Genomic DNA, 26930 nt, shown 5'->3' on the forward strand with positions numbered 1-26930 from the left:
ATGTACAACTCAGGGAGAAAAGAGGGAGATAAATTCTTAAATGTGTACTACCCATTTCTCTGACCTGGAATCCCAAATGACCAAATGATGAGACCAAACGCTGCCTGGCCAAGAGCATGAGCCAAAGAGAGTGAGACCCCACTAACATGGCTGGTTATAAACACAAGCCCTAGAAAATGGCTGCTTAACTCCGCCCTTAGGTCCTGGCAACCTCCCTTTGGAGGTCATGTGATTTGTAGTTACCAGTGTCTTGCCGGAGTGGGGGTAGAGTACAGAAAGCCTGTATGGAGTTTGCTCAGGACATCCTTTCCCCCTAACAATACTACCTCACACTGGTGAGAATGGTCCATATTAAAATACTGGCAACAACAAATGCTTATGTGGTGTGAAGAAAAAGGAACCTTCTTACACTGCAGGTAGGAATGCCAACGACAGTATTCCAACAACTATGGGAAACTGTGTGGAGATTCCTTAAATTACTAAAAATGGATCTACCAATATGATCCAACAATTCCACTCCTAGGAATCTACCCAAAAGACACAAAAAACATTAATTTGAAAGGAAACCTGCACTCCTGCGTTTATTGCAGCACTATTTACCATAGCTAAGATATGGAAACAACCTAAATGCCCTGATGAATGGAGCAAGAAGATGTGGTGTATGTATACACAATGGAGTACTATTCAGCAATCAAAAAAGAGAAACTCATGCCATTTACAGCCACATGGATGGAACTAGAAGGATATACTCAGTGCAGTAAGTCAGAAGGAAAAAGAAAAATATCAGATGATTTCATTTATAGGTGGAAAATAGGGAACCTGAACAAAGGATCAAAAAAAAAAAAACCATAAAACTTGCAAGCAAACTATAGATCTGAAGCATATAGCAGGGGAGAGGGAGGAGAGGGATAAAATGAGAGGGAGAAGCACAAGGGACTATGATGATGGATCATGGGTGATGTGGTGGTGGGAGAATTATGGGGACTACACCTGGGATGAGAAATTACATGTTGTACAAAAATGAACAACAATGTAAGAAAATAAAAAAGTTTGATCAATAAAAAGAAAAAATAAACCTATTTGATGATGTTAACATAAAAAAAGAATTCAGATCTCAGCAAGAGTTCTAAGAAAATACATTGAAGCGTTTTAAAAAGGCATGAGCTACTGGAGAATAATCCCTTCTCTCTTGACATATTAAACTGATAGTAAATGCATCTTTCTCTCTCTCTCTCTCTCTCTCTCTCTCTCTCTCTCTCTTTCTGTAAAGAACTTTGAGAAATTTTCTAGTTCTCTCTTGAAAGATAAAAACCATATTTGACAGGAAATGGACTACTTTGTGGCAATCTGTCCAACATGTTGGTCCAAAAAGCCCAGGGAACAGAGTTCTAATGCTGGCTTTAGTACAGCTTATCTCTGTGACAATTCCAAGCTGGATTCTCTTCTTTCTCTGAAAATGGAAAGTCCATATGAATACTTACTTTCCCCAAGCCCATTCTAAAGAAACTATGCCAGCAGGAAACTACACAGTGTACAACTCTTTATTTTCAAATGAAAGTGAAGACAACCTTTAGGAGGAAGCAGTATCAAATGAGGAGGGAAGAGGAATTGGTGTGGAGCTATGACTGTGGATGTGCCTCTGAAGAGGGTTTAGTGGACAGGGCCAAATTTAGCTTGCCTCCAGTTTTTTTTATTTTTTTTAAGCTCTAAAAACGACTTTCCCATTTTAAAATAGTTTTTTAAAAATCCAAAGAATATTTTGTAATATATGAAAATGTTAACAAATTCAGTTATGAGTGTCCAATAAAGTTTTATTAAACCATAGCCATGGTCATTGTTACCATGCTACATTGTCTGACTCTGCCTTTCTTTATGTGACTGCAGTGACATTTAGTAGTCCTGTCAGACACCGTATAGCCTGTAAAGTCTAAAACATTTAGTATCTGTCCATTGTAGAAATAGTTTTACATTTTTTTTCTTTAGAATATCCAAAGTATAAATGTCAGTAGGCAGTTGGAATTTAGATACTGGAATTATCTACAATAAGCTGTGCTTTAAAATGTGGCACTTGGGCCTCCCCGGTGGCGCAGCGGTTGAGCGCTGGGTTGCGAAGCTGCCCGCGGCCTCTGCGGCGCCGGTTCGATCCCCGGCTGCTCCCCGGCCACCGGAGGAGGGTCCCACATGGCGCGCAGACCTCTCCTGCTGCCCGCTGCTCCCCTCAGCAGTGTACTTCGGTCCTTTTGCTTGCTCTGCTCCCCGCTCTGGCTCTGGTGAATTCTCTCACCCTCCCGTGCTTCTGACTATACCCAGTGCATGTGAGAAAGAAAGAAAGAAAGAAAGAAAGAAAGAAAGAAAGAAAGAAAGAAAGAAAGAAAGAAAGAAAGAAAGAAAGAAAGAAAGAAAGAAAGAAAGAAGGGAGGGAAGGAGGGAGGGAGGGAGGGAGGGAGGGAGGGAGGGAGGGAGGGAGGGAGGGAGGGAGGGAGGGAGGGAAGAAAGAAAGCATGCCTCTATTAAAAAAAAATAAAAAAAAAATAAAATAAAATGTGGCACTTGATGAAGTCAAGGAAGAGATTAGGGAAAAGAGCTCTGGAGGAAGCACCTGGTGGCTGATCACCTCTGGAAAACTGGAAAAGGAGAAAATTCCTAAAGGAGATGGAGGAAGGCATCATCCAAGCTTATGTCTCCTAGAAGCAAGCAAGGATTGGCTTACTCCAGATGACTCAGGGGTAAGAACAGACATCTCAGAGAGTTCATGTAAGCTGAATAATTACAAATTTCATTAGACTTAGTGATCAGAGATCATTGGTGGCTTCTGAGAAAGCAATTTTAAGAAGCAAGATGGTGTTAACCAGTTTCCAAGAGGGCCAAGAGCAAACAGGTTTATCCTGGAAAGGAAACCAAGAAGATAATAATCTGAAGGAATTGCAAAACTAAGGAAAAGTTGACTTTTTTTTTTTTTTCTTCCTTGTTTATTGCTTTTCATAGGCGAGTACTGAGAGTGTTTGCTGGTCTGAGAAGCATTGACAAGATAAAGAGGAGACAGACAGAGAGAGCTATGCTAAGCAAATGCCAGGGAAAGGAATAAGTAGAGAAAGGTTGAAGGAATAACAAAGTTGAATAAAGAAGGAGCAGAGGTCCCTCTGAAGCAACACAGAAGAAAGAAAAGAGTGGAAGCACAAGGAAAATTTGATAGGGAAGATGGATGTCATCATAGTAGGTGGCAAGTTTACCTGCATAGAATAAGGCACTGGGATTATGATGGGGCATTTCAGGAGGGTAAACCAGTGACCGTCCTACACGAAGCTGTACTAAGTGTGGTAGAGGTCTAAAAGGACTGCTAAGAAAAGTATTTGATATGACTTGATAATCTTTCCCAAAAGGTCATAGCCTCAGTGTGGAGCAGAAAAGAATGTTGAAATGGCCAGAGCCAGGGATCAAAGTGGAAGACTCAGAAAAGTTAAGAGAAGGAATTAGAGCTGAGTAATGATGATAGTGCTGTTTCTGTAAAATGGAGTGAGAAAGAGAAATTGATAAAGGAAAAAACAGAAAGGAGGAGCCCCATCATCACCATCACCACCTCTGAATTTAAGACCTTGGAGTCCAATGCCTGGTCCCTGTGTGTATGGTAGGATCTCAGAAGAAATCTGAAGATACAACTCTTTACCTGAAGGACCTTGCTCTTCAGGAAGGTTCCCGCTTCCATGGATATCTCCCAGGGTCCATAGGTGAAAAATGATCAGAGACCAGAGAAGTAGTGTCTGAGCCGTTGCTGGGGGACAAGATCACAATGACAATACTACACTAGAGAACCTCTACTGGAACCTAAGGTTGAAACTGAGCAGGTTTTGGGATGGAGCAAAACAGTGACTCAACTTTGACTTTAATTCATTGAAAAGTGACTTTGCTCAATAAGCTCCCTCTTCCTCCCTCCCAGGGAAACAGAGATTGAATGAATAGTGGCTGCAAAATACTCCCATGAGAACAAGACTCCTACACACTAATAAATATGAAATGCTTTTTATTACAATTTTAGTGAATGATTTGCTTTCCCCCAAAATGCCTCATAATGAATGACGTGGGAAGGATTGACATTTCCCCCAAATGTTACACATTAATAATAGCATTGTTAAATCATGAATGTCTGCAAATTTTGTTGATTAAAAATCAATTTACATAAACATTGGAGGAATGGTGGGAGGGGAATTAATAAATACGTGAACCATTTAGTTATGTGAAGTACCTAGGCCTTACCTACAACTTACTAAAGGATTATTTCAAAGTATGTTTGGCAGATTAAGTAGTGAATAGTTTGGAGTCATTTGAAATGGAAGCCTCTTTTTTTCTCTGCTTCCATTTTACCTCTTCTCCCCTTGGCTGTAAGCCTGATTCCCAGCTCCTAATCCCTGCCCCTGAATATTTCTTTTAGAGATTCAGCAAAAATAGTAAGGAAAAGATTCACATATTCCAGAGAGTGGATAATTTCCTGATCTTCATAGCATAAGAATATAAGCTCTCCCATGGAGAAACAGATTGGATGACAATGTTAGGATAATTGAATTGTTTGATGCTTTTCAATTATTGGGAAACCAGTGCTGTGAAAACAGATTTTTTTTTCAGCGCTACCTGTAATTTCTTCTGATGGGAGATTTTCTATTTATCCCCCGCCCCCCCCCAAAAAAAAAACAAAAAAAAACCAACTCAAACACATAGCAAAGATGTGCAGATTTGTAAGTTGGTTCATGTTATATAATGGCTATGAGAATGAACAATTTGGTAAACAAAACTAAAACTGAGTTTCCCAAATTTTCAATAAATTAGTTGTAATAATTAGCAATGCACATAAAGAAATCTGTATAAAAGAGACCCATGGATGCTAATATTAAATCATTTAAGGGCAAAACTGTTACCTGTCTCTTCCCAACCCCCAAGACCAGCAGCATCAGCAGCTTCTGGGAATCTGTTGGAAATGGACACTCTGAGGCTCCATCTCAGATCTACGGGATTAGAAGCCATGGAGAAGGCCAGCACCTAGGTTTCAAATAAAAGCCTTCCAGGTGACTTGGATACACATTCAAGTTTGAGAACACCAAGCCTAAATCATACCCTTTGGGTTCAGTTCCCTGGCTTATCTCTGCCCTGATACTTTCTGAATCTCTTTTGTAATTAATAAACACTTTGGTATCATTACCAATTCAAACTTGAATGTGTTGCTGGTCCTGGGCTCCCACATTAAGAACAAGTTTTGGATTGGTATAGGGCCATTGTAAGAGGTAAAAAGCTTTTAATAGAAAGTGTTGAAGGTGGTGAAGGGAGAGAAGAAAATACCTTGTTGGAGAATGCTAAAGGGAAGATAGAATTAAGGAATGGGGATGATGGCTAAATTAAAATGAAAATACTAGCAAGAAAAGATGATTTTAATCTAATGCCAAACCCTGTGCTTGACCCCTCACAGTCCCAGTCCTACCTAGTGGATGATGACAGCATCCAGAAGAGGAACCCAAATATGCTTGAAAACTTGACAGATATGAGTGGATGATGACTACTATGGTAAAATGACTTTCCAAAATCAACAACGTTAAAAAGTGGTCCTGAGTTCTCAGCCACATAAAAGATGGACAAAGATTTGGGCAGATGGAGATCAGAATACCTTATTACCTGTGAAAGCTGGGAGAAATAATGTGGCTTAGAAGTATAGGTACCATGGACTTTCTAATCCTGCAGCTCAGAAATAGGCAGACACCCATCAGCCCAGGCCAGGTAGACCCATTTCCTCCTGGGTGGGGGAGGGACCCTCCTGGTGAAGCTTCACACAAGAATTAGTGCTTTACTGCAGTCATTCCTCATGGAGAGTGTGGGAAGTGTTGAACTCTGACAGCATTACTTGTTTCTTCTCAAATTTACCAAATAATTTGCTCCTCATTCACTGAGTGGTAGAGGAGTAAAAAGTCCAGGAATACTTAATTGAGGTTTCACTAGATACAATGAAACAGCAGGGGCCAGGAATAAATATCCTCTCCTTATAAATGGGAGAACTGGGTGGAAAGCAAATTGTTTCTCTAATGTGTGCTCCTGTTCAGTGATGCTGCTCCTTCTAGAAATAAAATCTACCAGCCAGAGATTGAAGAGTGGGGTATATTACAAAACTTGGGATTCTTCACTGGGTGGATGCAGGATGAAGGCACCACATGCTGTTTCCATAGCATGGAATCTTGACTCCCCAGTCTCAACAAATGTGCATCACCTACAAGAGTGAACACTGGAACTTGGTTGTGGTGGCTAGGTCAACATACCAAGGACAGGCTGCTCTATCTAAACTTTGTACATGCTTCCCAGTCCACTCCTGTCTAATTGTAAACATTTCCAGCCAGAGGGCATGATGTCTAGTTTTTAATCTTCTTATACTGAGATATGTTCCTTGGAAAAATTGACAGTTGGACACATTTAGAAAGAAACAAAGCAACAAAAGAGCAGGATCATGGTACTCAAACAGAAGGTGTGATCAAGCTAATATTTTCAACATGCAATTTGTGTCCCATCAGCAAAGCTTTGCTGTCCAGTGCCTGTCAAGGTGCAAAATCTCTACCTGCCTTCAGCCCCATCACCAGAGTGTCTGCTTGCACCTCTAGAGTTCTGTGGGTGGTATGCAGTTGTATACAGTAGATGAAGGGCAGTGGGTCTCTCAATGGAGCATTCTCACCCCTTGACTTTTCAATGTCCACAGGCTCAATAGAGACCTCCTTGGCAGGCTGAAAATTCTTTAAATTGGACTTTGTTAAAATGCCCCTGGAAGCACGTTTTAAGGCTGATATTTTAATTATATACCATTAACTACTGCTGCTTCTCTGTATTTAAAAGGAATGCCCGAAGATTTTATCTCCACGGGTGAAGTTTTATATATGCAGCGGATTTCTGTTTTTGTTGTAGTGTAAGAAAAAATGTTTGAATCCTGACATTCCTTGCTGGGATCACAGAAGGGAAATCAGAAGATACCCGGAATGCTAAATGCTAAATCAATATGAGTGGATGAAGATGAATGTAGAAAAACATCAGGAAAACTGTATCTGAACTGTCTGAAATACAAAATGTCCTGGAAACTTCACACATTTTTTTAATTACTCAAAGAATTCTTGTTTTATGTGGCAAACCAGAGAGTTTTTGTTAGTCTATTGTTTTATGGGTGGAATGATTGGAAAACTTAAACCTGAACTCAATCTATAATTTGGTCAAAATTTTTAGATAAAAACAGGAGAAATTAAGACTTTCAATATCTCTTCTTGAAGCTCCAACACCTATCTAAAATTCTAAACACTTGGAAAATTTTGTAGATTTGCATGTATTATTTACCACAAATGATTATTCCAGATTACTAATATTAGTAAAATGCTTGCAAAATTTCTTTCTCCTAAATATTCACTGTGGCTAGTAGGTATTCAATTTACTTTATAAATTCTCTTTTAATTGCACAGTTAATAAGAAAATGGAGAGACCAAACTTCCAGTCTACATTCTCCCTTATAACATTGGTATGACCTTGGGCAAGTTAACTTTCTCCTGTGCCACCTGCCTGTTGAGTAGCATTCAGATATATACTATAAAGCTAAAATGAGATCACATATGTGATGCTCTGAAGAAAGTCTAAAGTGTTACATGCCTTCCAAGTAGTATCATCATCATCTTAAATGGGTGAGCAGCATACATTGAAGAGGTTTTGCTTAGGGGAGAAAATGCAGATGTCATAAATCAAGTGTCTTCTCAGATTTGAAGGTTGCTTAGCTGATGTTGAGGAAAGACTTTAATAGCTGGTAGAAAGTACAGCCCCATCCTTTCTAGCATAATATAAAAAACAGCTCTTTGCTGCATTGCAGCAGATGTGCTGTGAGGGCAACCCAGGTGTCCGTTGTGATGTACTGATCACCAAAGATGTCCTCTGTGACATCACCTGCTCTACACTATGACGGGACCAAGAGACCTCTAAGAGCTTTTCCAACATCTGGGGCCTTTGTTTCTATGTTCATTCAACAAACTAATCAGTGAATTTTCTGTCAGGTGATTCCATTTACTGTATTTATGTGGTATGATATAACCAAGTGGAAAGATGTTTGCTTAGGTTACCTTATGAGCATAATGTATTCTCCAGGAACAATGGCACTCCCAGAGCTCTGGAGGCTGGTATCCTTGGTGGACAGCCCTAGCTTCCAAGGACTGCCCTGACACTTCAGTGTTCTGTGCTTGGCCATAGGCCATCATTGACATTAGTGGTAAAATCCACTGAAGATGGTATTTACTATGCTACTTTGTATATATTCTTTTCTCCAAACAAGGAATAGTTTTCAAATTTTATTTTTTAATTAAAAAAAAAGATTTATTTATTTTATGCATTACAAGAACTGGGGTACAGGCCAGAGGTATATGTGTGTGTAGCAGGGGGGTGGTGGTGAGAGGATTCACCAGAGACAGAGTGGGGAACAGAACAGGCAGACTGAAATACACTGCTGAGGGGAGCAGTGGGCGAGTCAAGAGAAGTCTGCTGTGCCATGTAGGTTAGCTCCCTGGCCAGGGATCGAACTTGTGTTGCAGTAGCTGCGGATAGCTTCATAGGTTGCATCTTAATCCCTTGCGCCACCAGGGAGACCGAGTTTTCAAATTTTAAATCTGGGAAAGCCTTTCCTTTTCTGAGGAACTAGAATATTTCTTCATTCCTGTCAAAAAGCTTTATAATTCTGTATGCCCTTTGTCCTGGCTGCAAGGAAGCTCAGTGTGCCTGTGAGAAAATCATACCTCTCTGACATTGCTCAGTTGGCATGTTTACATTATCCCTTCGTCCCTCGTACTTTTTATGATGCCTTAAATGGTCAATTATTTTAAAGCTCATATTTTTATAATCGTTACGGTAGATCCCTTCAGTTGATTTTGCTATAAAGCTTTCAAGTCCTTCTTTCTTTAGCCAACCTTGCTACTTTCATCTCATAAAATGTTTAGTATTTTCTTCTTTTTCGTATATGCAGAAAGTCAACTTAAGAAAACAGTAAATTATTTGCAGCTCTTAAGGGTTTGATCATGATATAAATTTGATAAGTATGTCCTTCTTGCAGATAACACCATGTTTACTCAACTATCAGAATGATTTCTTGGTCTGCTAAGGTTCAGGAAACCTGTGAGATATATTACTTCACAGTCCTCATGAAGTGTTTTAGTGGAGGCTATGAGTTTTTGGAAAGTGAAGGATTTGGAACTCTTTGGATGCTGATGACAAATGTTAATTTGAAGTTCAAAGAGTCATTGTTTCTGCCAGTTAGTTTTTCTTGCCGTTTCCTATATTCATGCTGTATTTCTGTAGCCCTACCACAATTCCTAATGATAGCCTTAACAGAAAAAAAATTCAGAAATTTCTTTTTGTCTTCCTAAGCTTCTTTGGAATCAATAACCAGATATTTGGCTTTCTGTTTCATGAACATTCTTTTGCTTTTTCACAAAACTGTGGAAAGTAGGCACCTTTCTCTTCACATCCTATCCTGCTATATATCTCAGTTGGAAAGTCTTTGTATTCTGTTTTGAATGAGATGATCTATATGATCTCCACTATAAAAAAATCAAATTTTTGGAAAAGAGGTTTCTTATAAACAATTATACAAATTAATAAATCCTGATGTTCATTTTTACAGCTAATAGAATGTGATTGAATTAAAAAATTTTAAGCTAGATATCATATGATTGATTACTTGTTATTTAATTTAAAATGTTCTGACTTCAGTATGCAGGACATGAATTATTACTTCTTTTTTTAATGTGTAAGGTTTTTAACTGGACAGTAAACAGCTTTTTTGTTGCTGAGTCTATTTAAGAATAGAATGTTTGATTTTATAGATAATTTTCTATTTTGTGCTCTACCTTCATGAAATTGTTTACTATATAATATATTATAGTTTTAAAAATTATATGAATTATTTTGACATGTGTCAGTGCAAGATTCACAAAAGATTTTTGGCACTACTTGAAACTATATAGTTTTAAATTATGATAATAGCAAGTATATAAATATGGTAGTATAATTTCTTATACTCTTGTTTGCTTCCTGATCAAATTTGCTAATTGGTTTTAAAAATAATATATTTAATTGCACCTTCTACTGCCATAGTCCTTGCATTGTGAAGGTTTTCTGCCTCTTATGTCTTAGAGGGATTTTATATCAGAATTCAGATGACTCTAACGGTGATTCACAAACCAAACTTAAATTAGGGTAATTTTCCTCCATCAAATTAGGGGGAGTATTGAATTCTTTCAGTGATATTTAAAAACACAAAGGCAGCAAGATTGCATCATTAGTTCTGGGTTTATTTTGACAATTTTTCAGTTGCAAAGTTTTAAAATTACTTCTAAACTGAAAAAAAAAAAATTCCCTGTGTAGTTAATACATGGGGAGATACTTTGAATAAAGTAAATAATGCTATTTCTCATAAAAATTTTACCCACTAGTTTTAGTATCCATTGATGATTTTCTACCTACTTTTTTTTCTGACATAAATTATTTGGAATTCTACTGTAAGGAACACTTTGCCTTTTTATTTATTTATTTGGATACTGACTCATGGGTTCTTATTTTATTCAATCGGTTGTAATCAATTACTATTACTTATTCTGATGTACAAGTGATCTGAGATTGAGTCAGTTGGAGCCCCTTTACTTTTTTGTGAAAGAAAATGTTCCAGGCTCACCCTGTCCTTTCTCTGCTCCAGCCCTAAAATCATCAGTTCTTTAAGTTTTGCATTTCTCTAATCATGCAGTTCTCTAAATACTGCATTTCCTTTTAATGGAGAGTGGTACCAAGATCTATTGCTACTAGGATGTCCTTGTTTCCAGGTCTTTTTTAGAGAAAAAGCAGGTAGATGATAGACAATGGATGATAGAGAGGTGATAGGAATTCACACGCTGGAAGATGACAACCCCTGTTCAATCGAACACCACAAGCTGCGTGATAGTGCAGCACTGTCTAATAGATGTAAATAGGATTCACACATGCAATTATAAAGGTTCTAGTGGCTATGTTTAAAAAAGCGAAAAAGAAGCAACTGACAGAGTTTTAAATATATTTATTTACCCCAATAGATCCAAGATTTTACTATTTCAACACATAGTCGGTATAAAACATTATCAATGAGCTATTTTACCTTTGTTTGTACTGAGCCCTCCTAATCTAGTGTGTATTTGACCCAGGACATCATCAGTTCGATCTAGCCACATTCCAGGTGTTCAAAGTTACATGTGGCAAATAACTGCCACAGTGGACAGCCCTGTTCTGTGCCCCTTGCTTTCATGTCTGTTACTCCATTCCCCAACAGTGAGAAACCCAACTTCCCTATTTTCGACAGCCTATAATTTTGCTTAAGTCTAGAAATATGGAAGGATAACCTTAAACAATTCAATCTCTGGAAGAAAGAAATACATTAATTGAATAATGTTCTGTTTTTTGGTCAAAAAAATACAGTGAAAATCTCTCATCAAAAGTGGACAATTCAATGAGTTTTCATCAGTGCATGCACCTGTCTAACCCATATCACTGTCATTTCCGTCACTCTAAAAATGTCCCTGGTGCTCCTTGCTCCCTTCTCCCCTTCCCAAACAAGTAGTTTATTTGGCCTTTCCCTGGTGGAGTAGATGATCCTCTCCTAGAACTTCACGTACATGTACTTGTGTTATTGTCTTCTGTGTGTCTGGCTTCTTCCAGTATAATGACTGTGAGATTCATCCAGCTTGCAGCTTGTATCAATAGTGTGTTCCCTATCACTGAAAAGCGTTGCATTATAGAAGCACACAATCTGTCCATTTCAGTGTTAATATACATTATATTGCAGTTGCTTCCACTTTGGGCTAACATGAAGAAAGTCTCTCCAAAGATACGCTTTTTCATTCATCTTGGGTAAACACCTAGGGGTAGAATTGCTAGGTCGTAGAGTTGATGCAATCATTTTCTTTTCATGAAGTTAAATAGTGTTAACATTTAAATGTTAGTAACTTGTCTATGCTGAAACCATCGACTATGCTTTTTATTCACAGTTTGACTTTAAATAATGGTATTTGTGTTACTGTGACCATTTTTCATGCTGCATCAAGAAACGTGCTAGAATAAAATTTTCTTCCCAGGTCTATGATTATTTCACGTTTTCCTCCTCCTGCACTCCTTTTCCTCACTCCTCTACCTAGGATTGACTGTCTCCTACTCATCCTCAGGTCTCACCTATGACTCTCCTCCCTCTTGAATCCCTGCCATTAGTTCATGCAACTTATTAGTTTGGGTGGGTCAAACCTCTAAGAAAATAAAATACATCATAATCTGTGCCATTTAGTATTTTCCCTCATTCTTCAGGAATTGTTCCTCATTTTTCCTGTATAACTGTTGGCTTCAATATATTTTGCACAATAGGCCTTCTGCAAATGTTGGTTGAATAAATAATAAAAAGCAAGGCAACTTATTCAAGAGCTGTAATGAGTTCAAGATAGAACTAGAATTGGAATTGTTTTGTCTTGAAATCAACTGTTGAAATCAATTGTGTCCCTCCCAGTATTTTGGGTTAAGCATTTTGCTTAAGCTAAAGCAAAAGTGAAAGGTTGCTCACAATCTGTTTGGATAGAGTGTTGGGTAAATCTCTGTAGGTCAGATGTGAGTATCCCTGAGACAAATAGTTGGGAACAGTGGTGGTTTCACTGGATTACTGTGCAGGTAAAGAGCAGAACATGGGAGTTCAGGACCTGGAGAGCCCATGGAACAGGGGTTGATATGAGGTATGAGCAGGACCATGCGGACAGGACCCTCAGGGAAAACTGTACCCCCCTTCCCTGGTGCTACTGTTCCTAAAGAGGAGGACAGAGTACAGTTTTCAGTTACAGCAACACCAATACATAATCTACATTTTAGGCCACTTGGCCAAATTTTTCAGTCTCTATGGCGATGGATTAATCTATTATTTTCATGCCTGGGTCATATAGAAGGGGAAAGAGCTGCGTGTGTGGACAGTGGTACCACTGTCGGTTACTGTCAAACACAGCAAACTCTGTTGTTATTTTTCTTCCCTGGCCATTGTTCTAAGTGATAATTCAAGCCTCCCTTAAAAGGCTGGGCCAATATGGTATTCAGCATTTCAGTTCCTGCTGAGATTGAAATGGATTGTGCACTATTAAGAGTTCCAGAACAGGACCAAAAACAAACAAAACAACAGGAACAATAAAATCCAAATGCTAAACATATCAGAACTCCTGATAAGTTTACACTCCTGCACCACATAATACACCTCTTATTTATCAGATTTTTCTCAGATTGCACAATGGTTGATTAAGGCAGACTGGTGAGAATGTTATGAAGGATAAGCCCAGTATTTATTTTTCACTGAAGCAGCAGCAGCACACAGAATGTGGACAACTAGCCAGCAAGGCAAGATTAAAAAAAAAAAAATCAATGTCTCTGTCATGTTGGTAATAAATAACGACAAAATTTCATTACAGGACTCGTTTTTAATCCTTGTTAAGAGTTAAAACCTCAACGTCTAGATTTCCATTTGTTGTTTTGTTGTTGTTTTTTTTCCCTCCCTTACCTTGCCTTTACCTTTTTTTCTGGTTCAGCCACATTCTCTAAGTTATGTGGATTATAAAATGAAATCTGATGTTATGTCCAGGATGTATTTTGTGACTATCCAGAGATTTTCAGTGTAAGGTAATTAACCCTCTTAATTAGTAATCGGATATTGTCACAGCATTAATTCACAAAATAAAACCAATTATCTTTTTAAAAGGAAAATTATTTTTGGGTCTCCCTGGTGGTGCAAGGAGTTAAGCACAGCACTTTAGAGCTGTCCACAGCCTCTGCAGCACTAGTTCGATCCTGGCTGGCCAGGGAGCTAACCCACGCAGCAGACCTCTCCTGTCTCGCCCGCTGCTCCCCTCAGCAGTGTATTTCAGTCATTCTGCCTGTTCTGTTCCCCACTCTGTCTCTGGTGAGTCCTCTCACCCCTCACAATTCTGGCCTGTACCCCAGTTCTTGTATGCATAAATAAATAAATCTTTAAAAAATAAAAAGAAAATTATTTTTAAATGCTTGAAATGACAACTTAAAAACTATGATAAAAATTAATTGGTCAGTTTCAGCTACCACACAAGTTAATTTGCTAATTTAAAAAAATCAGTGGAAGTATTTGGCATCTTTGTACTTTTCATCAAATTTTGTGACATAAACTATGCTAATTTAAACCTGATAGTGCTATATTTATTTTAATAGACATATAGTATTAAAATAGATGTTACTTTTACAAATGAGTTAAGTTCCTATGCTTTTGAGCCAAGGAGACAAAATTCAGCGCAGAAGTTACCCTTTTCATTTGTACATAGAACTACAACTATTGCTTTATTAGTTGAGGGTTGGTCTATATTCCTTTCTTTCAGACCATGAAAGGGAGATATGATCTAGTAATGACTTAGGAAACACAGAGGGGGTCAACCTCATGTAGTCCCAGCTTGGTCTATAATCAGATTAAGTGACATCCTCAAGTTCTAATTATCTATTTGAACATTACCCTTGATTGTTAGTGATTTGCTCTCCATGCCATACAGTATGATCTACTTTATGGAGCCTGGCTCCCATGATGATCAAGCATGATTTTCTTTAAATTATGAGAAGTTTTTATGAACTGGTTTATTTGTCATCATTATGAGATATCTGTTTGAAGAGTTTATGTATAGGTATTTTTCCACATTACTGGGCAAAGGGTCTAAAAATTGTCATGGGTCAGAGCCTCTTTCAGGGTTTCTGGGTCTAGTCACATGCCACCACGAGCACAAACAAATGGGTTTCTGGTGTAGCAAAAAGAAGAAGAAAATAATCTGTTCTAACTAACAGGGTAGAAGAAAAAGGAGAAGGTTAATTGCCAACTACAGTGGTGGCTACCAGAGCCTGCAGGGTAACAGAGGCCTACTGTTGTTGAGGTTGGGGGAATCCCCCTACCAGGGCAGGGGGAGAATGGCTGCGTAGCAAGGCAACTGCTTTCCACAGCAGATGTCAGAACAACAACAAAATAGTGAGGACTCCATGCATCACCCCCTTTTCAAATTCTCCCAAGATGGCCACTCAGCTCTGTCCCCTTCCCAGAATTGCCCTTTCTCAGGACATTAGGGGTATGGTTCAGATCATGGCACTAGAGAGGTATGGTCCCTTTTGCTTGGGCAGTGACAGACTTCTGGGATGGAGGGGGGCTGGAGTTTGGCTCCTCTTCTGCACCAGGCCACTCCAACAGAAACAGAATACATGAATATCCTCATAGCTATAAAAGTGAATTTGTGTACATCTAGCTGCATCTGTGCTAGGTTTGTTTGACTCTAAAACCACTGTGCATTGAGATGGTCAAGGCTGTTCAACAAAACTCTCCTACTGTTCTATGTATTCACCTTTGAAATGCCTCTGGAAGCCCATCCAACCAGTTTTCTATGGATTCCCAACTATACATGGTTTTTCTCTACAAACAGAATGAATTAATTCTCTAATATGAATAATCTATTTGTGATGAAAACTTCACAAAGGGAATAGAATTCAATCTGTCTATGGAAGGATTAATGTACCATAGAGAAAGGGAAGAGGCTTCCCAGTTGTAGTGCTATGCTAGAGCATTCTTGACAGACTTCCAGAAAGGGCTCCATTCATGGGAAGTGCTAAGAAATAGAAACTATTACATGTTTTTCACTTGAGATTAAATGAGAATTTTTCAGTATAACCTCTTTCCATAAAGAAATACTAAGTTTTGATTTTTTTAAAGGTAATTTCATCATAGATAGTTCATTATGTATCTCCAATAAATAGGGATTTTATTGCCTATGTGGTTCATTTCTATACCAGAGAAGCTATTATGTGCCAAGACTCAGGAAAGGTTCATTATATGCCCAAGAAGCATAATTTATTGGGGGAAAGCTTTATTTCCTCTAAAGATAAATATAAGCAGTTGGTGAGAGAAAAGTTTTTGAGGGCAATTTTTAAAAAATTATCAGTGGAGGGCCTCCCTCGTGGAGCAAGGGGTTAAGACACAACCTATGAGGCTGTCCGCAGCCACTGCAGCACGAGTTTGATGCCAGGCCGGCCAGGGAGCAACACACATGGTGCAGCAGACCTCTTCTGACTCACCCGCTGCTCCCCTCAGCAGTGTATTTCAGTTGATCTGCCTTTTCTGTTCTGCTCTGTCTTTGGTGAAGACTCTTACCCCCCACACCTCTGGCCTGTTCCCCAGTTCTTGCATAAATAAATAAATCTTTTTTTAAAAAAGATATCAGTGGATTAAATAATAAATTCTGTCATGAATACAAATAGCCAACTCTGAGATGTAACATAATAAGTATAATAATAAGTATCTTTTCTAAATAGTGTACAAATAGTAAGATTACCTGGCATCAGTATTAGAACCTAATTCATTCAAAATTTTTAGAAATTAGTGAAGATTTCAAATTCCCACATGATATGATATTTTTTCTAAGTGGGAAGATGCAAGATAGAGAAAATGTGAGGTAATATCCCAGAAGCTGAATTAATGGGCAGGAAAATGGCAAATGATCTTATTTCTCACCAACATAGATGTTGATGCATCTAGGTAAAAATAATTCAAATTAAATTTATAAAATGGTAAATTTCAACATTCAGCCACATATCTGGAAAGTAATCCAGGAGTTATTGTAGACTTTTCATATTCCTCTGTTTTTAAAAGAAAAATGAAATAAATAGAAAAGGAAGAGAAAGAAAAATATTTGCGAATGATTGTGAAAATATTTTCATGTCATTAGAAATATTTCTCAACATCCAACCAATGTCACATGTCATCATAAATTGCCTGGAAATGTCATAGTGTTACAATATATTTAAAATTCTATTAAATAACAAAAGTAAAGGGTCACCATTTTTAAGAGACCCAGCAGAGTGTCTTGGAGTATATAGCAGTGATGAGACACAGGTTGTAATTTGTAATTACATCTGTGAGTATAGTCACATATTTACTTCTTGATTTCAGTCAGCATGGAGTAATTATGTGTTCCAGATTGGAGTGCATTCAAAGTTTTATTTAAAAAGTTCATGCAGATTTCCCATTTTGCTATAAGAAAAATCCACTCCTGGGCCTCCCTGGTGGTGCACGGGGTTGAGATGCAACCTATGAAGCTCTCTGCAGCCACTGCAGCACAAATTTGATCCCTGGCCAGGGAGCTACCCACATGGTGCAGCAGACCTCTCCTGCTACTCCCCCCAGCAGTGTATTTCAGTTATTCTGCCTGTTCTGTTCCCCACTCTGTCTCTGGTGAATCTTCTCACCCCCCACATTTCTGGCCTGTGCTCTAGTTCTTGTATGCATGAATAGATATGCATACATATCTATTTTTTTCTTAAAATATAGATATGTATACGTATCTATATTTTTTTCTTTAAAAAAAAAGAAAGAAAAATCCCCTTCTAATGTTATGTTCCCCTCTGGCATGCCATAAATGGACACCCTAGAGATCAGAGTAGCTAATAAGGAGAACAATTTAAGAATAGCTTTTCACAAATTAAACGGCAACAAGTGTGAGATCCACATAGCTGTAAACCAAACATATGCTTCTCAAATCAAAAAACACACATTTATGAAACATCTAAGCTCTGAGTACATCATACTAACAGACTTAACATACTAACAGTCTCTCTTGGGCTCTAGCAATGCAGTCTAAAAAATGAAAATGGCTTTCCAGCTTCAAGAAAGCTAAGAAGAATATTAAACAAAGAATATTTAACCCACATTCCCCTCATGGAAAATGATAACCATAATTTTCCTTTGTTTTAGGCCTCATATGCCTCCATACAACATTTAGTTATGTTAGTGTGCAACTGAGGGGCACCGAGGGACCCGAAACTGTTAAGGACTGTATGCTCTTAAAGGAGTCCAGCCATCTACTACACAGAGAAAGGAAGCAGACTCTTAATGTGAAAGATTTTTAATAGAGTTAGTGTGCAGAGAGAGAGAGAAGAAAGGATATTCCTGATAATACTTTCCTAATTATACCCTCCAGATTACCCATCCCCTTGTGGGCAAATGTCCAGCCAAACAGGGTCTGCCCAAAGCAGGGCTTCTCAGACCCAAAACCTTGTCACAAGTCTATGGTACCTTCTTGTGAAGAACCACGAGAAGAGGTTAGGTGGGTCCCAGAGAGCTGGGACTGAAGGAGAGATTCAGAATTTAAAATGTAGCAAATAATTCACCATGAAATCAGGAGGAATGATTGCCACTGTCTGCCAAGGACTAGGAGCAGCCTCCCAATGAGTCACTCAACACACTTGTCTCCTCCAAGTGTCCCTACATGTCTCGCCTCTGCATGTCTTCTTGAGTCTCTTTCTCATAGTACTAGGGTGTAAGTCAGGCCACAGAAGCAAAAATCAGGCCCACCTGTCTTTTTGTTATGTAGTGCCCTTAGCTTTGCCTCTCGTTCTCCATAGCTCCCTCACTCAGGAAGTCTGGTCCATGTCATACTGGGACTTGTAATCCAAGGTGGCTGCATGTAAGTGGGGGTGAGCAAAATGGTGCCTCCCGTCACAAGGTATATCTGGAACAGGTATGTATGACCATCCTTTCTAAATTTTCTTTTAGCTCTTATTTTCAGCAGCCTGTTTATTTATGGGGTTATTTAAAAAAACAATGTTGAAGGCCACTGCACTGTTATGACTGCCTCTTCAGGGAGAACATGCTTAAGAGAGGTGGTAAAAATAGTAAATTGTCATGGGGTAGGATAGGACATGGGGAAATTTCTTTGTGAAAGCAATTACAGCTGATAAAATTACTAAGTTGTCTTACTCAGAATTCTAAATGAAACTCTATTCAGTTACTCCCTACCACTTCCAACTCCTTCATTTCATATACTGAAGGAGAGGTCGGTGTGCCTGTTAGTTCAAGAAAGTTTTGAGCATAGTCTAAGTGATTTTGATTTCATAGGAAACAAAGGCTAAATTTATTAGGTCTAAGGGCCTAAATGCTTCCTTGTCTGATGGTTTAAATCAGGTGTTCTCTGAAGAATCTCAGATTTGGTCCTTCAGAAATACCCATAAAAAATCTATGATACTGAGTGGGTAGCTTGTTCTGTACAGAGAGAGTCTAGCTGTCTGGAATAAGTGGTTCATAATTCTGACTTCGCTCCTTACTTTACATGCTCAGTTGTCTGATAAAAGAACTTAGTTAAAAGCATCAAGTAGAGGTCTTGTTGGGGAAAAGGTTTTTTGATAGAGGAATGTGCTCAGGGCTGTTCCTGACCCTGGGCTGTGACCCTGAGGTGGTCTCTGAACCAGTGTAGTTATTTGAAGACAGTAGTAACAATGACAACAACAGGCTTCCCCATCTGGTGCTTTCCTAATATTGAGGATAGAAAGGGCCATATTTGAAAATACTTTGTAATCTGTCAAACACCCTCCTAATGCTCATTACTGTTATTGTTTCTTGTATTTGATAACAGTGCTCATGCCATTGTTGTTTGCCAAGCCAGTTTGCAACTAGTGTCAGGACGTATTCTGAATTGTTTCAAGTGGCCCATGACTGGCATTTTGTTATTCTTCTCTGCTTTCCATGCATATGTCATCCAGTTGTTGGCAAGCATCCAGTTATTGTTTCAAGGACTGGAGCTGGGTTTTGCATCCCAGAATACTAATGTAAGTGCAGATTCCTCTCTGATGTTGTACAGTCCTAACTTTAATTGTACAATTTAAGAATATATGCAATTGGTTAAGTTGTTGAGTATTGATTTATCTGGTTTTTGCTTGACTTTCAGAACTTCATGCAACATTAAAAAATTCTGTATGAACTTGGGAAGGTCAATCTCTCCAAGTCTTGTTTTCCTCATTTATAAAGTGAAGAAGGTTAAACTAAGGTCTTTTCCCACTTAACATTTTTATGATGTTACTTTAATATCTCCCTACACAGTTAAAAATTTTTTTTCACCAAACAGGCATGCTCTGTGTAATAGGGTATCTGTATTTTTAAGTGGATTAGAATTCTTAGAAGGTATTTGGTCAAAGAATTTTTTGCTGACTCAGTATTGCCCACCAACTTGTTGACTTCAGGGTGCTTTAAGTGAATTTTATACTAAAGAAAGAGATTAAATTGGACTCCTGCAGGAATTATCATCCTACAAATCAAAATAATTATTAATCACTGCAATTCCAGGCACAAAGTAAACAGAATAATGCTTTGTCTTCATCATGCACCTTTAGATATGGACCAGAGCTTTTCAGACCCCATCTAGTCCTGTGTTCTAATGTGGGACCAGTGTCTCAGTGGAAGCAGCAGACCACAGAGGGTCAGAGTAGCTGTGCTTATGTCCTGTCTGTCATCATGGTTATAATCTCTGTTCCCTTGCACAAATAGAGTTTTATGTAGTCAGTTTGACATGCATGAGCTCTACATGTACACATGTGCATTCACATACACAAAAATGTATGTAAGTGTGTGAAGGGTTGGATAGGACTTTATGTAATCTTTATATTATCTTTGCCCTCAAGGAATATACTGTCTTGAAAACTAGAGATAAAAATGTGGTGCTGATGCACATAGGCTGGATGTTCCTAAATACAGATGCAGACTTGGGTGATCCAGATGTCTTACGATACTTATGATTTACAGAGTGCATACCATGTGCCACGACTAAGTTAAGCTACTTACACATGTTGACTCAGTTAATCCTCCCAATGATCTTATGAGGTAGGTTCTATATGATACGAATGTCCTTAATTTACAGAGGAAGACCTATGCTGAGTTATACAGAGATGAGGGATATGTCCAAGGTCACACAATCAGCAAGTGGCAAAGAGGTAGAGTTCAACCCGATCAATTGCCTAGATTAGATTAAATCTTCCTGGGGCTCCCTGAATGATAAATGATCAACCTTTGATAAGCAGGCATTTTCATTATGCTCTCCCTGGCCCCGGTGGGTTCTTCTTGTGTAGCTGTGCACATGATTAGTGGACCGTCACGAGCATCACCAGCAGTGAGGTCCTCCCAAATCAGGCCCAATATTGCTGAAGGCTGAGTTTCCTTGACATGAGCTCTGAGATGGAGATTTGAATGTAAGGATTTATTTGGGGTGAGCTCTCAGGAACACCAGGGGATGTAGGATCAGAAGGGAAGCAAGACAGTTCCAGCATGCACTCAGAGCAGACAGGAGACTTGAACTATGATGAGCTGCCACAGAGGCCTCAGCAGACCCCTTGAGGAGCTATAGGGCTGAATTGAGGCAAGGGTCTTTGTACCCCTGCCTCAAGTAATCACTGGATGGGGGATGCCTTAGGAGAGTCAGGTGGCTCCTTCTAATTTAGGGCAACTGTCCCAGCAGCAGAGAGAATGAGAAGTTCAGCTCTGTCGGGGGTTTGGGTGCCATGTACCTACTGTAGACCCATATTCTTGGTGAAAAGGCAGAAAATGAATATAATATTTTAAGGAAGAATTTCCCTGCAATGTTTCTCTGCCTTTGAGAGGCAGATAATGTTATAGAGAATGAAATATACATGGTTGGGGTGGTAAACAGGAATGAGGAAGGGAAACTTCACCTGCCTGCTCCTCTTTACCCATCTTGCTTCTTTCCATTCTATGCTAAACTATCAAAGCTCTTGCAAAAGCTTACAGGAGTGGCTCAGGCACTGGCCAGTCTCCCTCTCCCTTGATGGAAATTTCATGTCCATTCTCTGAAAATTTAAATCTGTTCTGAATGGATGCTGGTTCTTGATATAAAATCCACAGCTCAGGCAAGTTTTATCTTATACCTGGAATAGTAAAATCATAGAGTTTAACAAAACATGTTTCTGTAGCTTTCCTCTTTTTTAACAGCATTGTTATTACCCAGTCTGTCTCCCTTTCTTCTCTAATCCTTTAAATTTTTTTAAAATTTATATATATTTTACATCATTTTTCATTTTTGTACAATGTTTGCTTCCTTTTCTCTGGTGTAGTCCCCATAGAATTTCCACCACCAATTCACCCATGCACCATCACCCATACACCCTTTTGGGGTGTGTGTTTGTGTGTATGTGTATGTTTGTGTGCTTTAAAAGGAGCATGGGGATTTGCTATATTTATCATGTAGTGAAAGCCTCCTATATGCCAGATACCATATGTGTATTATTGCTAAATATCCCAGTAATGGAGTGTAATATGTGTTAGTCACACCACTTGAGGCCATGCTGCTCAGTTTCCTTGAATTACTCAGGATTCAAGGTGATGGAGCAAGAATCTTAAGCACTCTCTCCAAATCTGACATCCACATGAACGTGTTGTGAAAGGGATTTTAAGTTCCTCAATTCTCCGTTGGGGTGTCTTGGAGGAGATATTAGCCCTGAAAGGCAGGGAAATGAGTTAGGAGTGGTTAAATAGGGCTCTCCTGCCCCACCCACACTTCTCCTACCATCTACTTGGTGTATGCAGTGGCTGATGGCAGGAGCTAATTGCTTACACATTCCCTGTAACACAAAACGTCCTTATTTAACAGAAAACTTTAATAACCAGTTTTTGCCTTGCTGGAAACAGCCTTTAATCTTCCTGGTAGAAAGTGGTGAATTTCCCTCTCACAGCTGCTGTGGGCTTCAATTACAATAGAATAGTTAACTTTTCATTTGTTGTGAGATCTTCAGTAAGAACATGCAGCGTGCAATTGTATAATGTCCTAGTTCAAACTCAAAAAACATTGCCTTTAACTGTTGTTTATGGGATTTTCCATCCTATCTCACATCAAAGCTGGTGAATTTATCCAAAGACTGAAGACCCTTTATGCTGTGGGTTGCGGGTCAGGGACAGAGAAATACTGTGAATGAAATAATTGCTCCTTATGGTGATGTAGGGTAAAGAAAATATCAGGCTTTTCTGCCCTTCCGCCTTCAGGATAGATGATGGATCCTTGTCCTGAATGCATGCCTGATGGCGGGCACCTGGAGTAGGGTGTGGGCAGATGTAGATAGGATTCACCTGGGCTAAGACTGTGCTTTTAAGGGTGGCGTCACGGGGACGCCAGCAGCAGGGGTAGCAGCAGCAGAAGTCAAAGCAGCAGCAGTAGAAGCAGCAGCAGAAGCCGAAGCAGAAGCCGAGAGAGAAGCCGAGAAGCAGCAGAACGAACGCTAGAGAGCCCATATAGAGTGAAGACTTATGGCACCCCTGCCTGCCATATGCCTGGTGAACCCCAATAAAAAACCTGCAAAACCACTGAGGACTTTGACTCCTCCTTTACCCGGTCTGCATGGGATCAGAAAACCTGCCCTGTGCCCGTTCCTGCCTTACAGGTGAAAATGCTTGGATTTTAGAGGAGGATCCTGTCTTGGCAATTTGTTTCTGGGTAGGGAGCCAGAAATGAGCGCAAGGGCCCCAGTCCTTACCATGCAGTGGGAAGGCACATAAAGAGCTGCCTCCACTATCTCCCAGGATCCTCCCAAAAGGCCTTTGTTCCACAGGTTATATAAGTTTGGTTTCTGGCAAATTCAGGAAACAGCTTGTGATGGTCTTTTCTTAAATGGGACCAGGCTTTAGCAAATGAAGTCAGGTTGTTGGAATCAAAACAGGCTAAGGATATTTGTGCAGGTTAAGGCCTTTCCTGAAGGCATTGGGTTACTGAAAGATTAGCCTTATGCTGAAATACTAAATGGCGGCAGAAGAAATCTGAGAATCACCACTCAACATTATTAAAGATTCACAGAGACAGGAATGGAGTCATGGGAAAGGAGAGTATTGAGGGAAAGGGTCCGTTCACTGAAGGTGTACGGACATGATAAAACCTGCACTGGACAGAAACGGGGGTCAGGAACACATTTGCTTTTACTGGGGTCCGCTGTTGTTTTGTTTTGCTTACAGTTAGTTAAACATCACCTAGAGGTAACTTAAGAAGTTGAGTATTCACTGTAGCTTTCTGAACTGTGCTCATAGGAAGAGTGTATTTTGTTGATGACATTGTTTGGTGAGATTACAATGAACCCTTTAGTGATAACATGATGCTTTAACCAGCACAGCACAAAGGTCAGAAACATAAGAAGGCACATTCCTGAGCAAAGGAAGCCACAGGCAGTTCCCACCCTGCCAGGGAAGACCAGTAAAGAATGCCATGGAGAGTGATATCCTTCAGCACAATCACCATGGGTGTTAGCAGGTAACTCAGGACATGAAGACAAAGGGCTGTGAATTAGTAATCCCATATGAAGTTGTTGTTCTTGTAACAACCTATGAAGAAAGGTCAATGTCATACAATCATAAAACTCTGGTGCCAGTCAGCCAGCAAGCATGTAGTGTTTTGAAAGGAGGAAAGCTCACCCAAGGGCTCACCACATGTGACTCCGGGCAGGCTATGATCCTTAGGACCTCCTAGCTTTCCAGTTTTTATTGTCCTCTCTGACCCATTGCTCATGGTTTCCCTTCTAGCATGGGGGGAAATAGTTTAACCCTCTTCTTTCTCCTTTCTTTCAAGTTCAACTCAGTGTTTATCACCTTCTTTCTCAATCACTCCACTACACAACTCACCTCTGTCATCTTTGCTAACCCACAGCACTCATTGCCTGTACCTTTTAATGTACTTGAAAAATGTCCTAGATTGTTGTAAAGTTCATCTTGATTTTTAAAAGTATAGTTGATTTTTCTTGAAAGAAATAGGCATTTACTTGTGCTGTGAAACTGTTACAGGGCAGGGAGAGGGGCAGCCCAAACCCCGCAAATCTGCCTATTCAATATAGGGTTCTGCCATGCGCCGTATCAACACAAAACATATGATACTTTAATGGGAAGGAACTTTAATAAAACTAGGAAACAATACAGGAAAGGCAAAGAGTTTAGTTTCTAAATGAAGCACCCAAAGTTACCCGTCCCCTCGTGGGTAAAAGTCCATCCATATGGGATTGGCCCAGAGCAAGGCCCCAAAGCTGGCCACAAGTCTAAAGTATCTCCCAGTGGGGACCCACAGAAAAGGGTCAGAAACAACCAGACAAGCCCGGAAGGAAAAGAGCAAAGTCAACATCAAGATAAAAGCTGCCATTGTCACCTCTCCGTGGGTCTCACCCACATCTGTGTCACCCAGTCCACGACCAAAAGACAAGCGCAGTTTCTTCACGTGTCTCTAGGCTCCATGCGCCTCCTCCAGGTCTCCTTATGGCCCCATCCTGCTTCCTTCCTTTCTCAGTCTCCTCTGCAGCCTCTTCTCTCCCTGCTCAGCTCCACCCTCCCTTGGGTGGGGCAGGAAACTTGGAACCTCCCCCTTTCCTGGGGACCACCCTGTTATAAAACCACTTTATGCCATTTTCTGGTTTTGCCCAAACTTCTCACATAATACTGAACTTAGGAGAGGCAGTTAGCAAAAGGCATGCTAGTGAATGATTGAAGTAGTGTGTCTATTAGGAGTTGCCAAATAGTAACAATTATTTGATAACAATGACTTTAAAGAGAGAAATTTTTATTTTCTTTCATACACACACACACACACACACACACACACACACACACACGCATGCGCGCGCACACACACACACATCTGCAAGAAGGCAGTCCAGAGTTATATAGTAATTAAACAACATTGTCAGTGTTCCAGGCTCCTTCCAGGTCTTTCTTTCACTATCCTTGCCATGCAATCACTTTTTAAAGCATTTCTTGTGGTTATAAAATTGCTCCTGAAGCTCCAGCCATCATATCTCAGCTAAAGGCAGGAAAAGGGAAGATTGGGCAAAGGACACACCTACCAGTTGAGTCTACTCCCTTTAAAGAGCTTTCTGGAACACCTACCCAGATAACTGCTGCATGTATCTCATCGGTTAACTGCATTTGTAAGGGAGCCTGCGAACTGTAAGCTTTGTCTATACACATTATAACTTTAAAGAAAATAGGTTTCTGTTAGTAAAGAAGGAGGTGCAGGCTTAGCAATTACCAATCTTGGTACAAGTAGTGATCAAATTTATCTACTGATGGTGACTTAATCTTTTGATATACCTGTGGGTTTAGATGTCTTCCCAGTGTAATGCATCTGTGGGGGGTAAGTCAAGGAAATATGAAAAGCAGTTATGTCAGTCATCCTAGATAGAATCAATGTGTCAGAGATTAGCGATGTCGAGGCAGGAGAAATTGGGTATCCTAGGAGTAAAGGGGGACTGTGAAAGAACTGGAGCTCTTGATGATGTCTAGAGGCAGGTATTGTGGTAAAGGAATAGCAACACTAGGCCTTACACTAAGCAGCTGTGGTCGTGTGGAATGAGATATGAGATTTAGGATTCCAGAGACTTAGCTCGTTTACAGAGTGAGTGATAACTTCAGGGCCTGGGTTTTCAGAGTAGAGCAGAGCTGAAGGTCATTAAAGTGGAAAAGATTTATAAGCTCCCAGGTTATAGAATCGTATCGATTGAATGCACTTTACATGTTTCCTAGCAGTGAGAAACACAGGTGGATTTTCTTTTTTTGTTGTTAAAAACAATATTAATTACATTCTGGAAAATAGAGGGAGAGAATCTTTACATTTTCACCATCTGCACCACTCAGATCTTGACTTGGGTATTGCCTTCCACCTGATGTGCTTACTCATACTAATGCAGCCATAATTTACATTTAATCATTTTTCCTTTTAATTTAATATGATAGTAGAAGCATTTTCTAGGTTGTGGCATAGCCATTATAATTCATGAGTTCTTAATAAGTTTTTAAAATTACCATTTGCAGGTATTCCAGATCATAGATTAAGATCCTCATTTTTGTGAAACCAAAGAAGGGAATTGTGGCTTTAACTAAATTATCAGGAATACGTTTTATTTATGAACTTTCTTGTTATAGGTTCTACACTTCAATTGCAATGACATAACTAGCCACTATTTCAGAAGTCTGGGATGATTTTTACTATTCCTTTCCTTTCACTTTCCTCCTGTTACAGGGCAACACCAGGCGAAATGGGTGTAACCCAAGTTGT

The 26930-nt window shown here is 39.5% G+C and overlaps 1 protein-coding gene across 6 annotated transcripts in view; it reads left to right on the forward strand.

Annotated features, from left to right (window-relative positions):
* Nucleotides 1-26930, forward strand: part of LMNTD1 (lamin tail domain containing 1) — a 361980-nt gene that overhangs the window by 16820 nt on the left and 318230 nt on the right. Inside the window, exons 1-2 of one of the 6 annotated variants that reach the window (XM_054696348.1) lie at nucleotides 8030-8045; nucleotides 18478-18593. The exons of 3 other annotated variants lie outside the window; for them this stretch is intronic. The gene's annotated coding sequence lies outside the window, so the exon portion shown is untranslated. Of the gene's footprint in view, nucleotides 1-8029; nucleotides 8046-18447; nucleotides 18594-19629; nucleotides 19678-26930 lie in introns of those variants that run through there. 2 more of the 6 variants (XM_054696347.1, XM_054696349.1) reach the window with 2 other exon arrangements.

The sequence above is a fragment of the Talpa occidentalis genome, unplaced genomic scaffold, assembly GCF_014898055.3.
Source record: "Talpa occidentalis isolate TD23 unplaced genomic scaffold, MPIMG_talOcc4v2.1 talOcc4.16, whole genome shotgun sequence".
Lineage (NCBI taxonomy): Eukaryota > Metazoa > Chordata > Mammalia > Eulipotyphla > Talpidae > Talpa > Talpa occidentalis.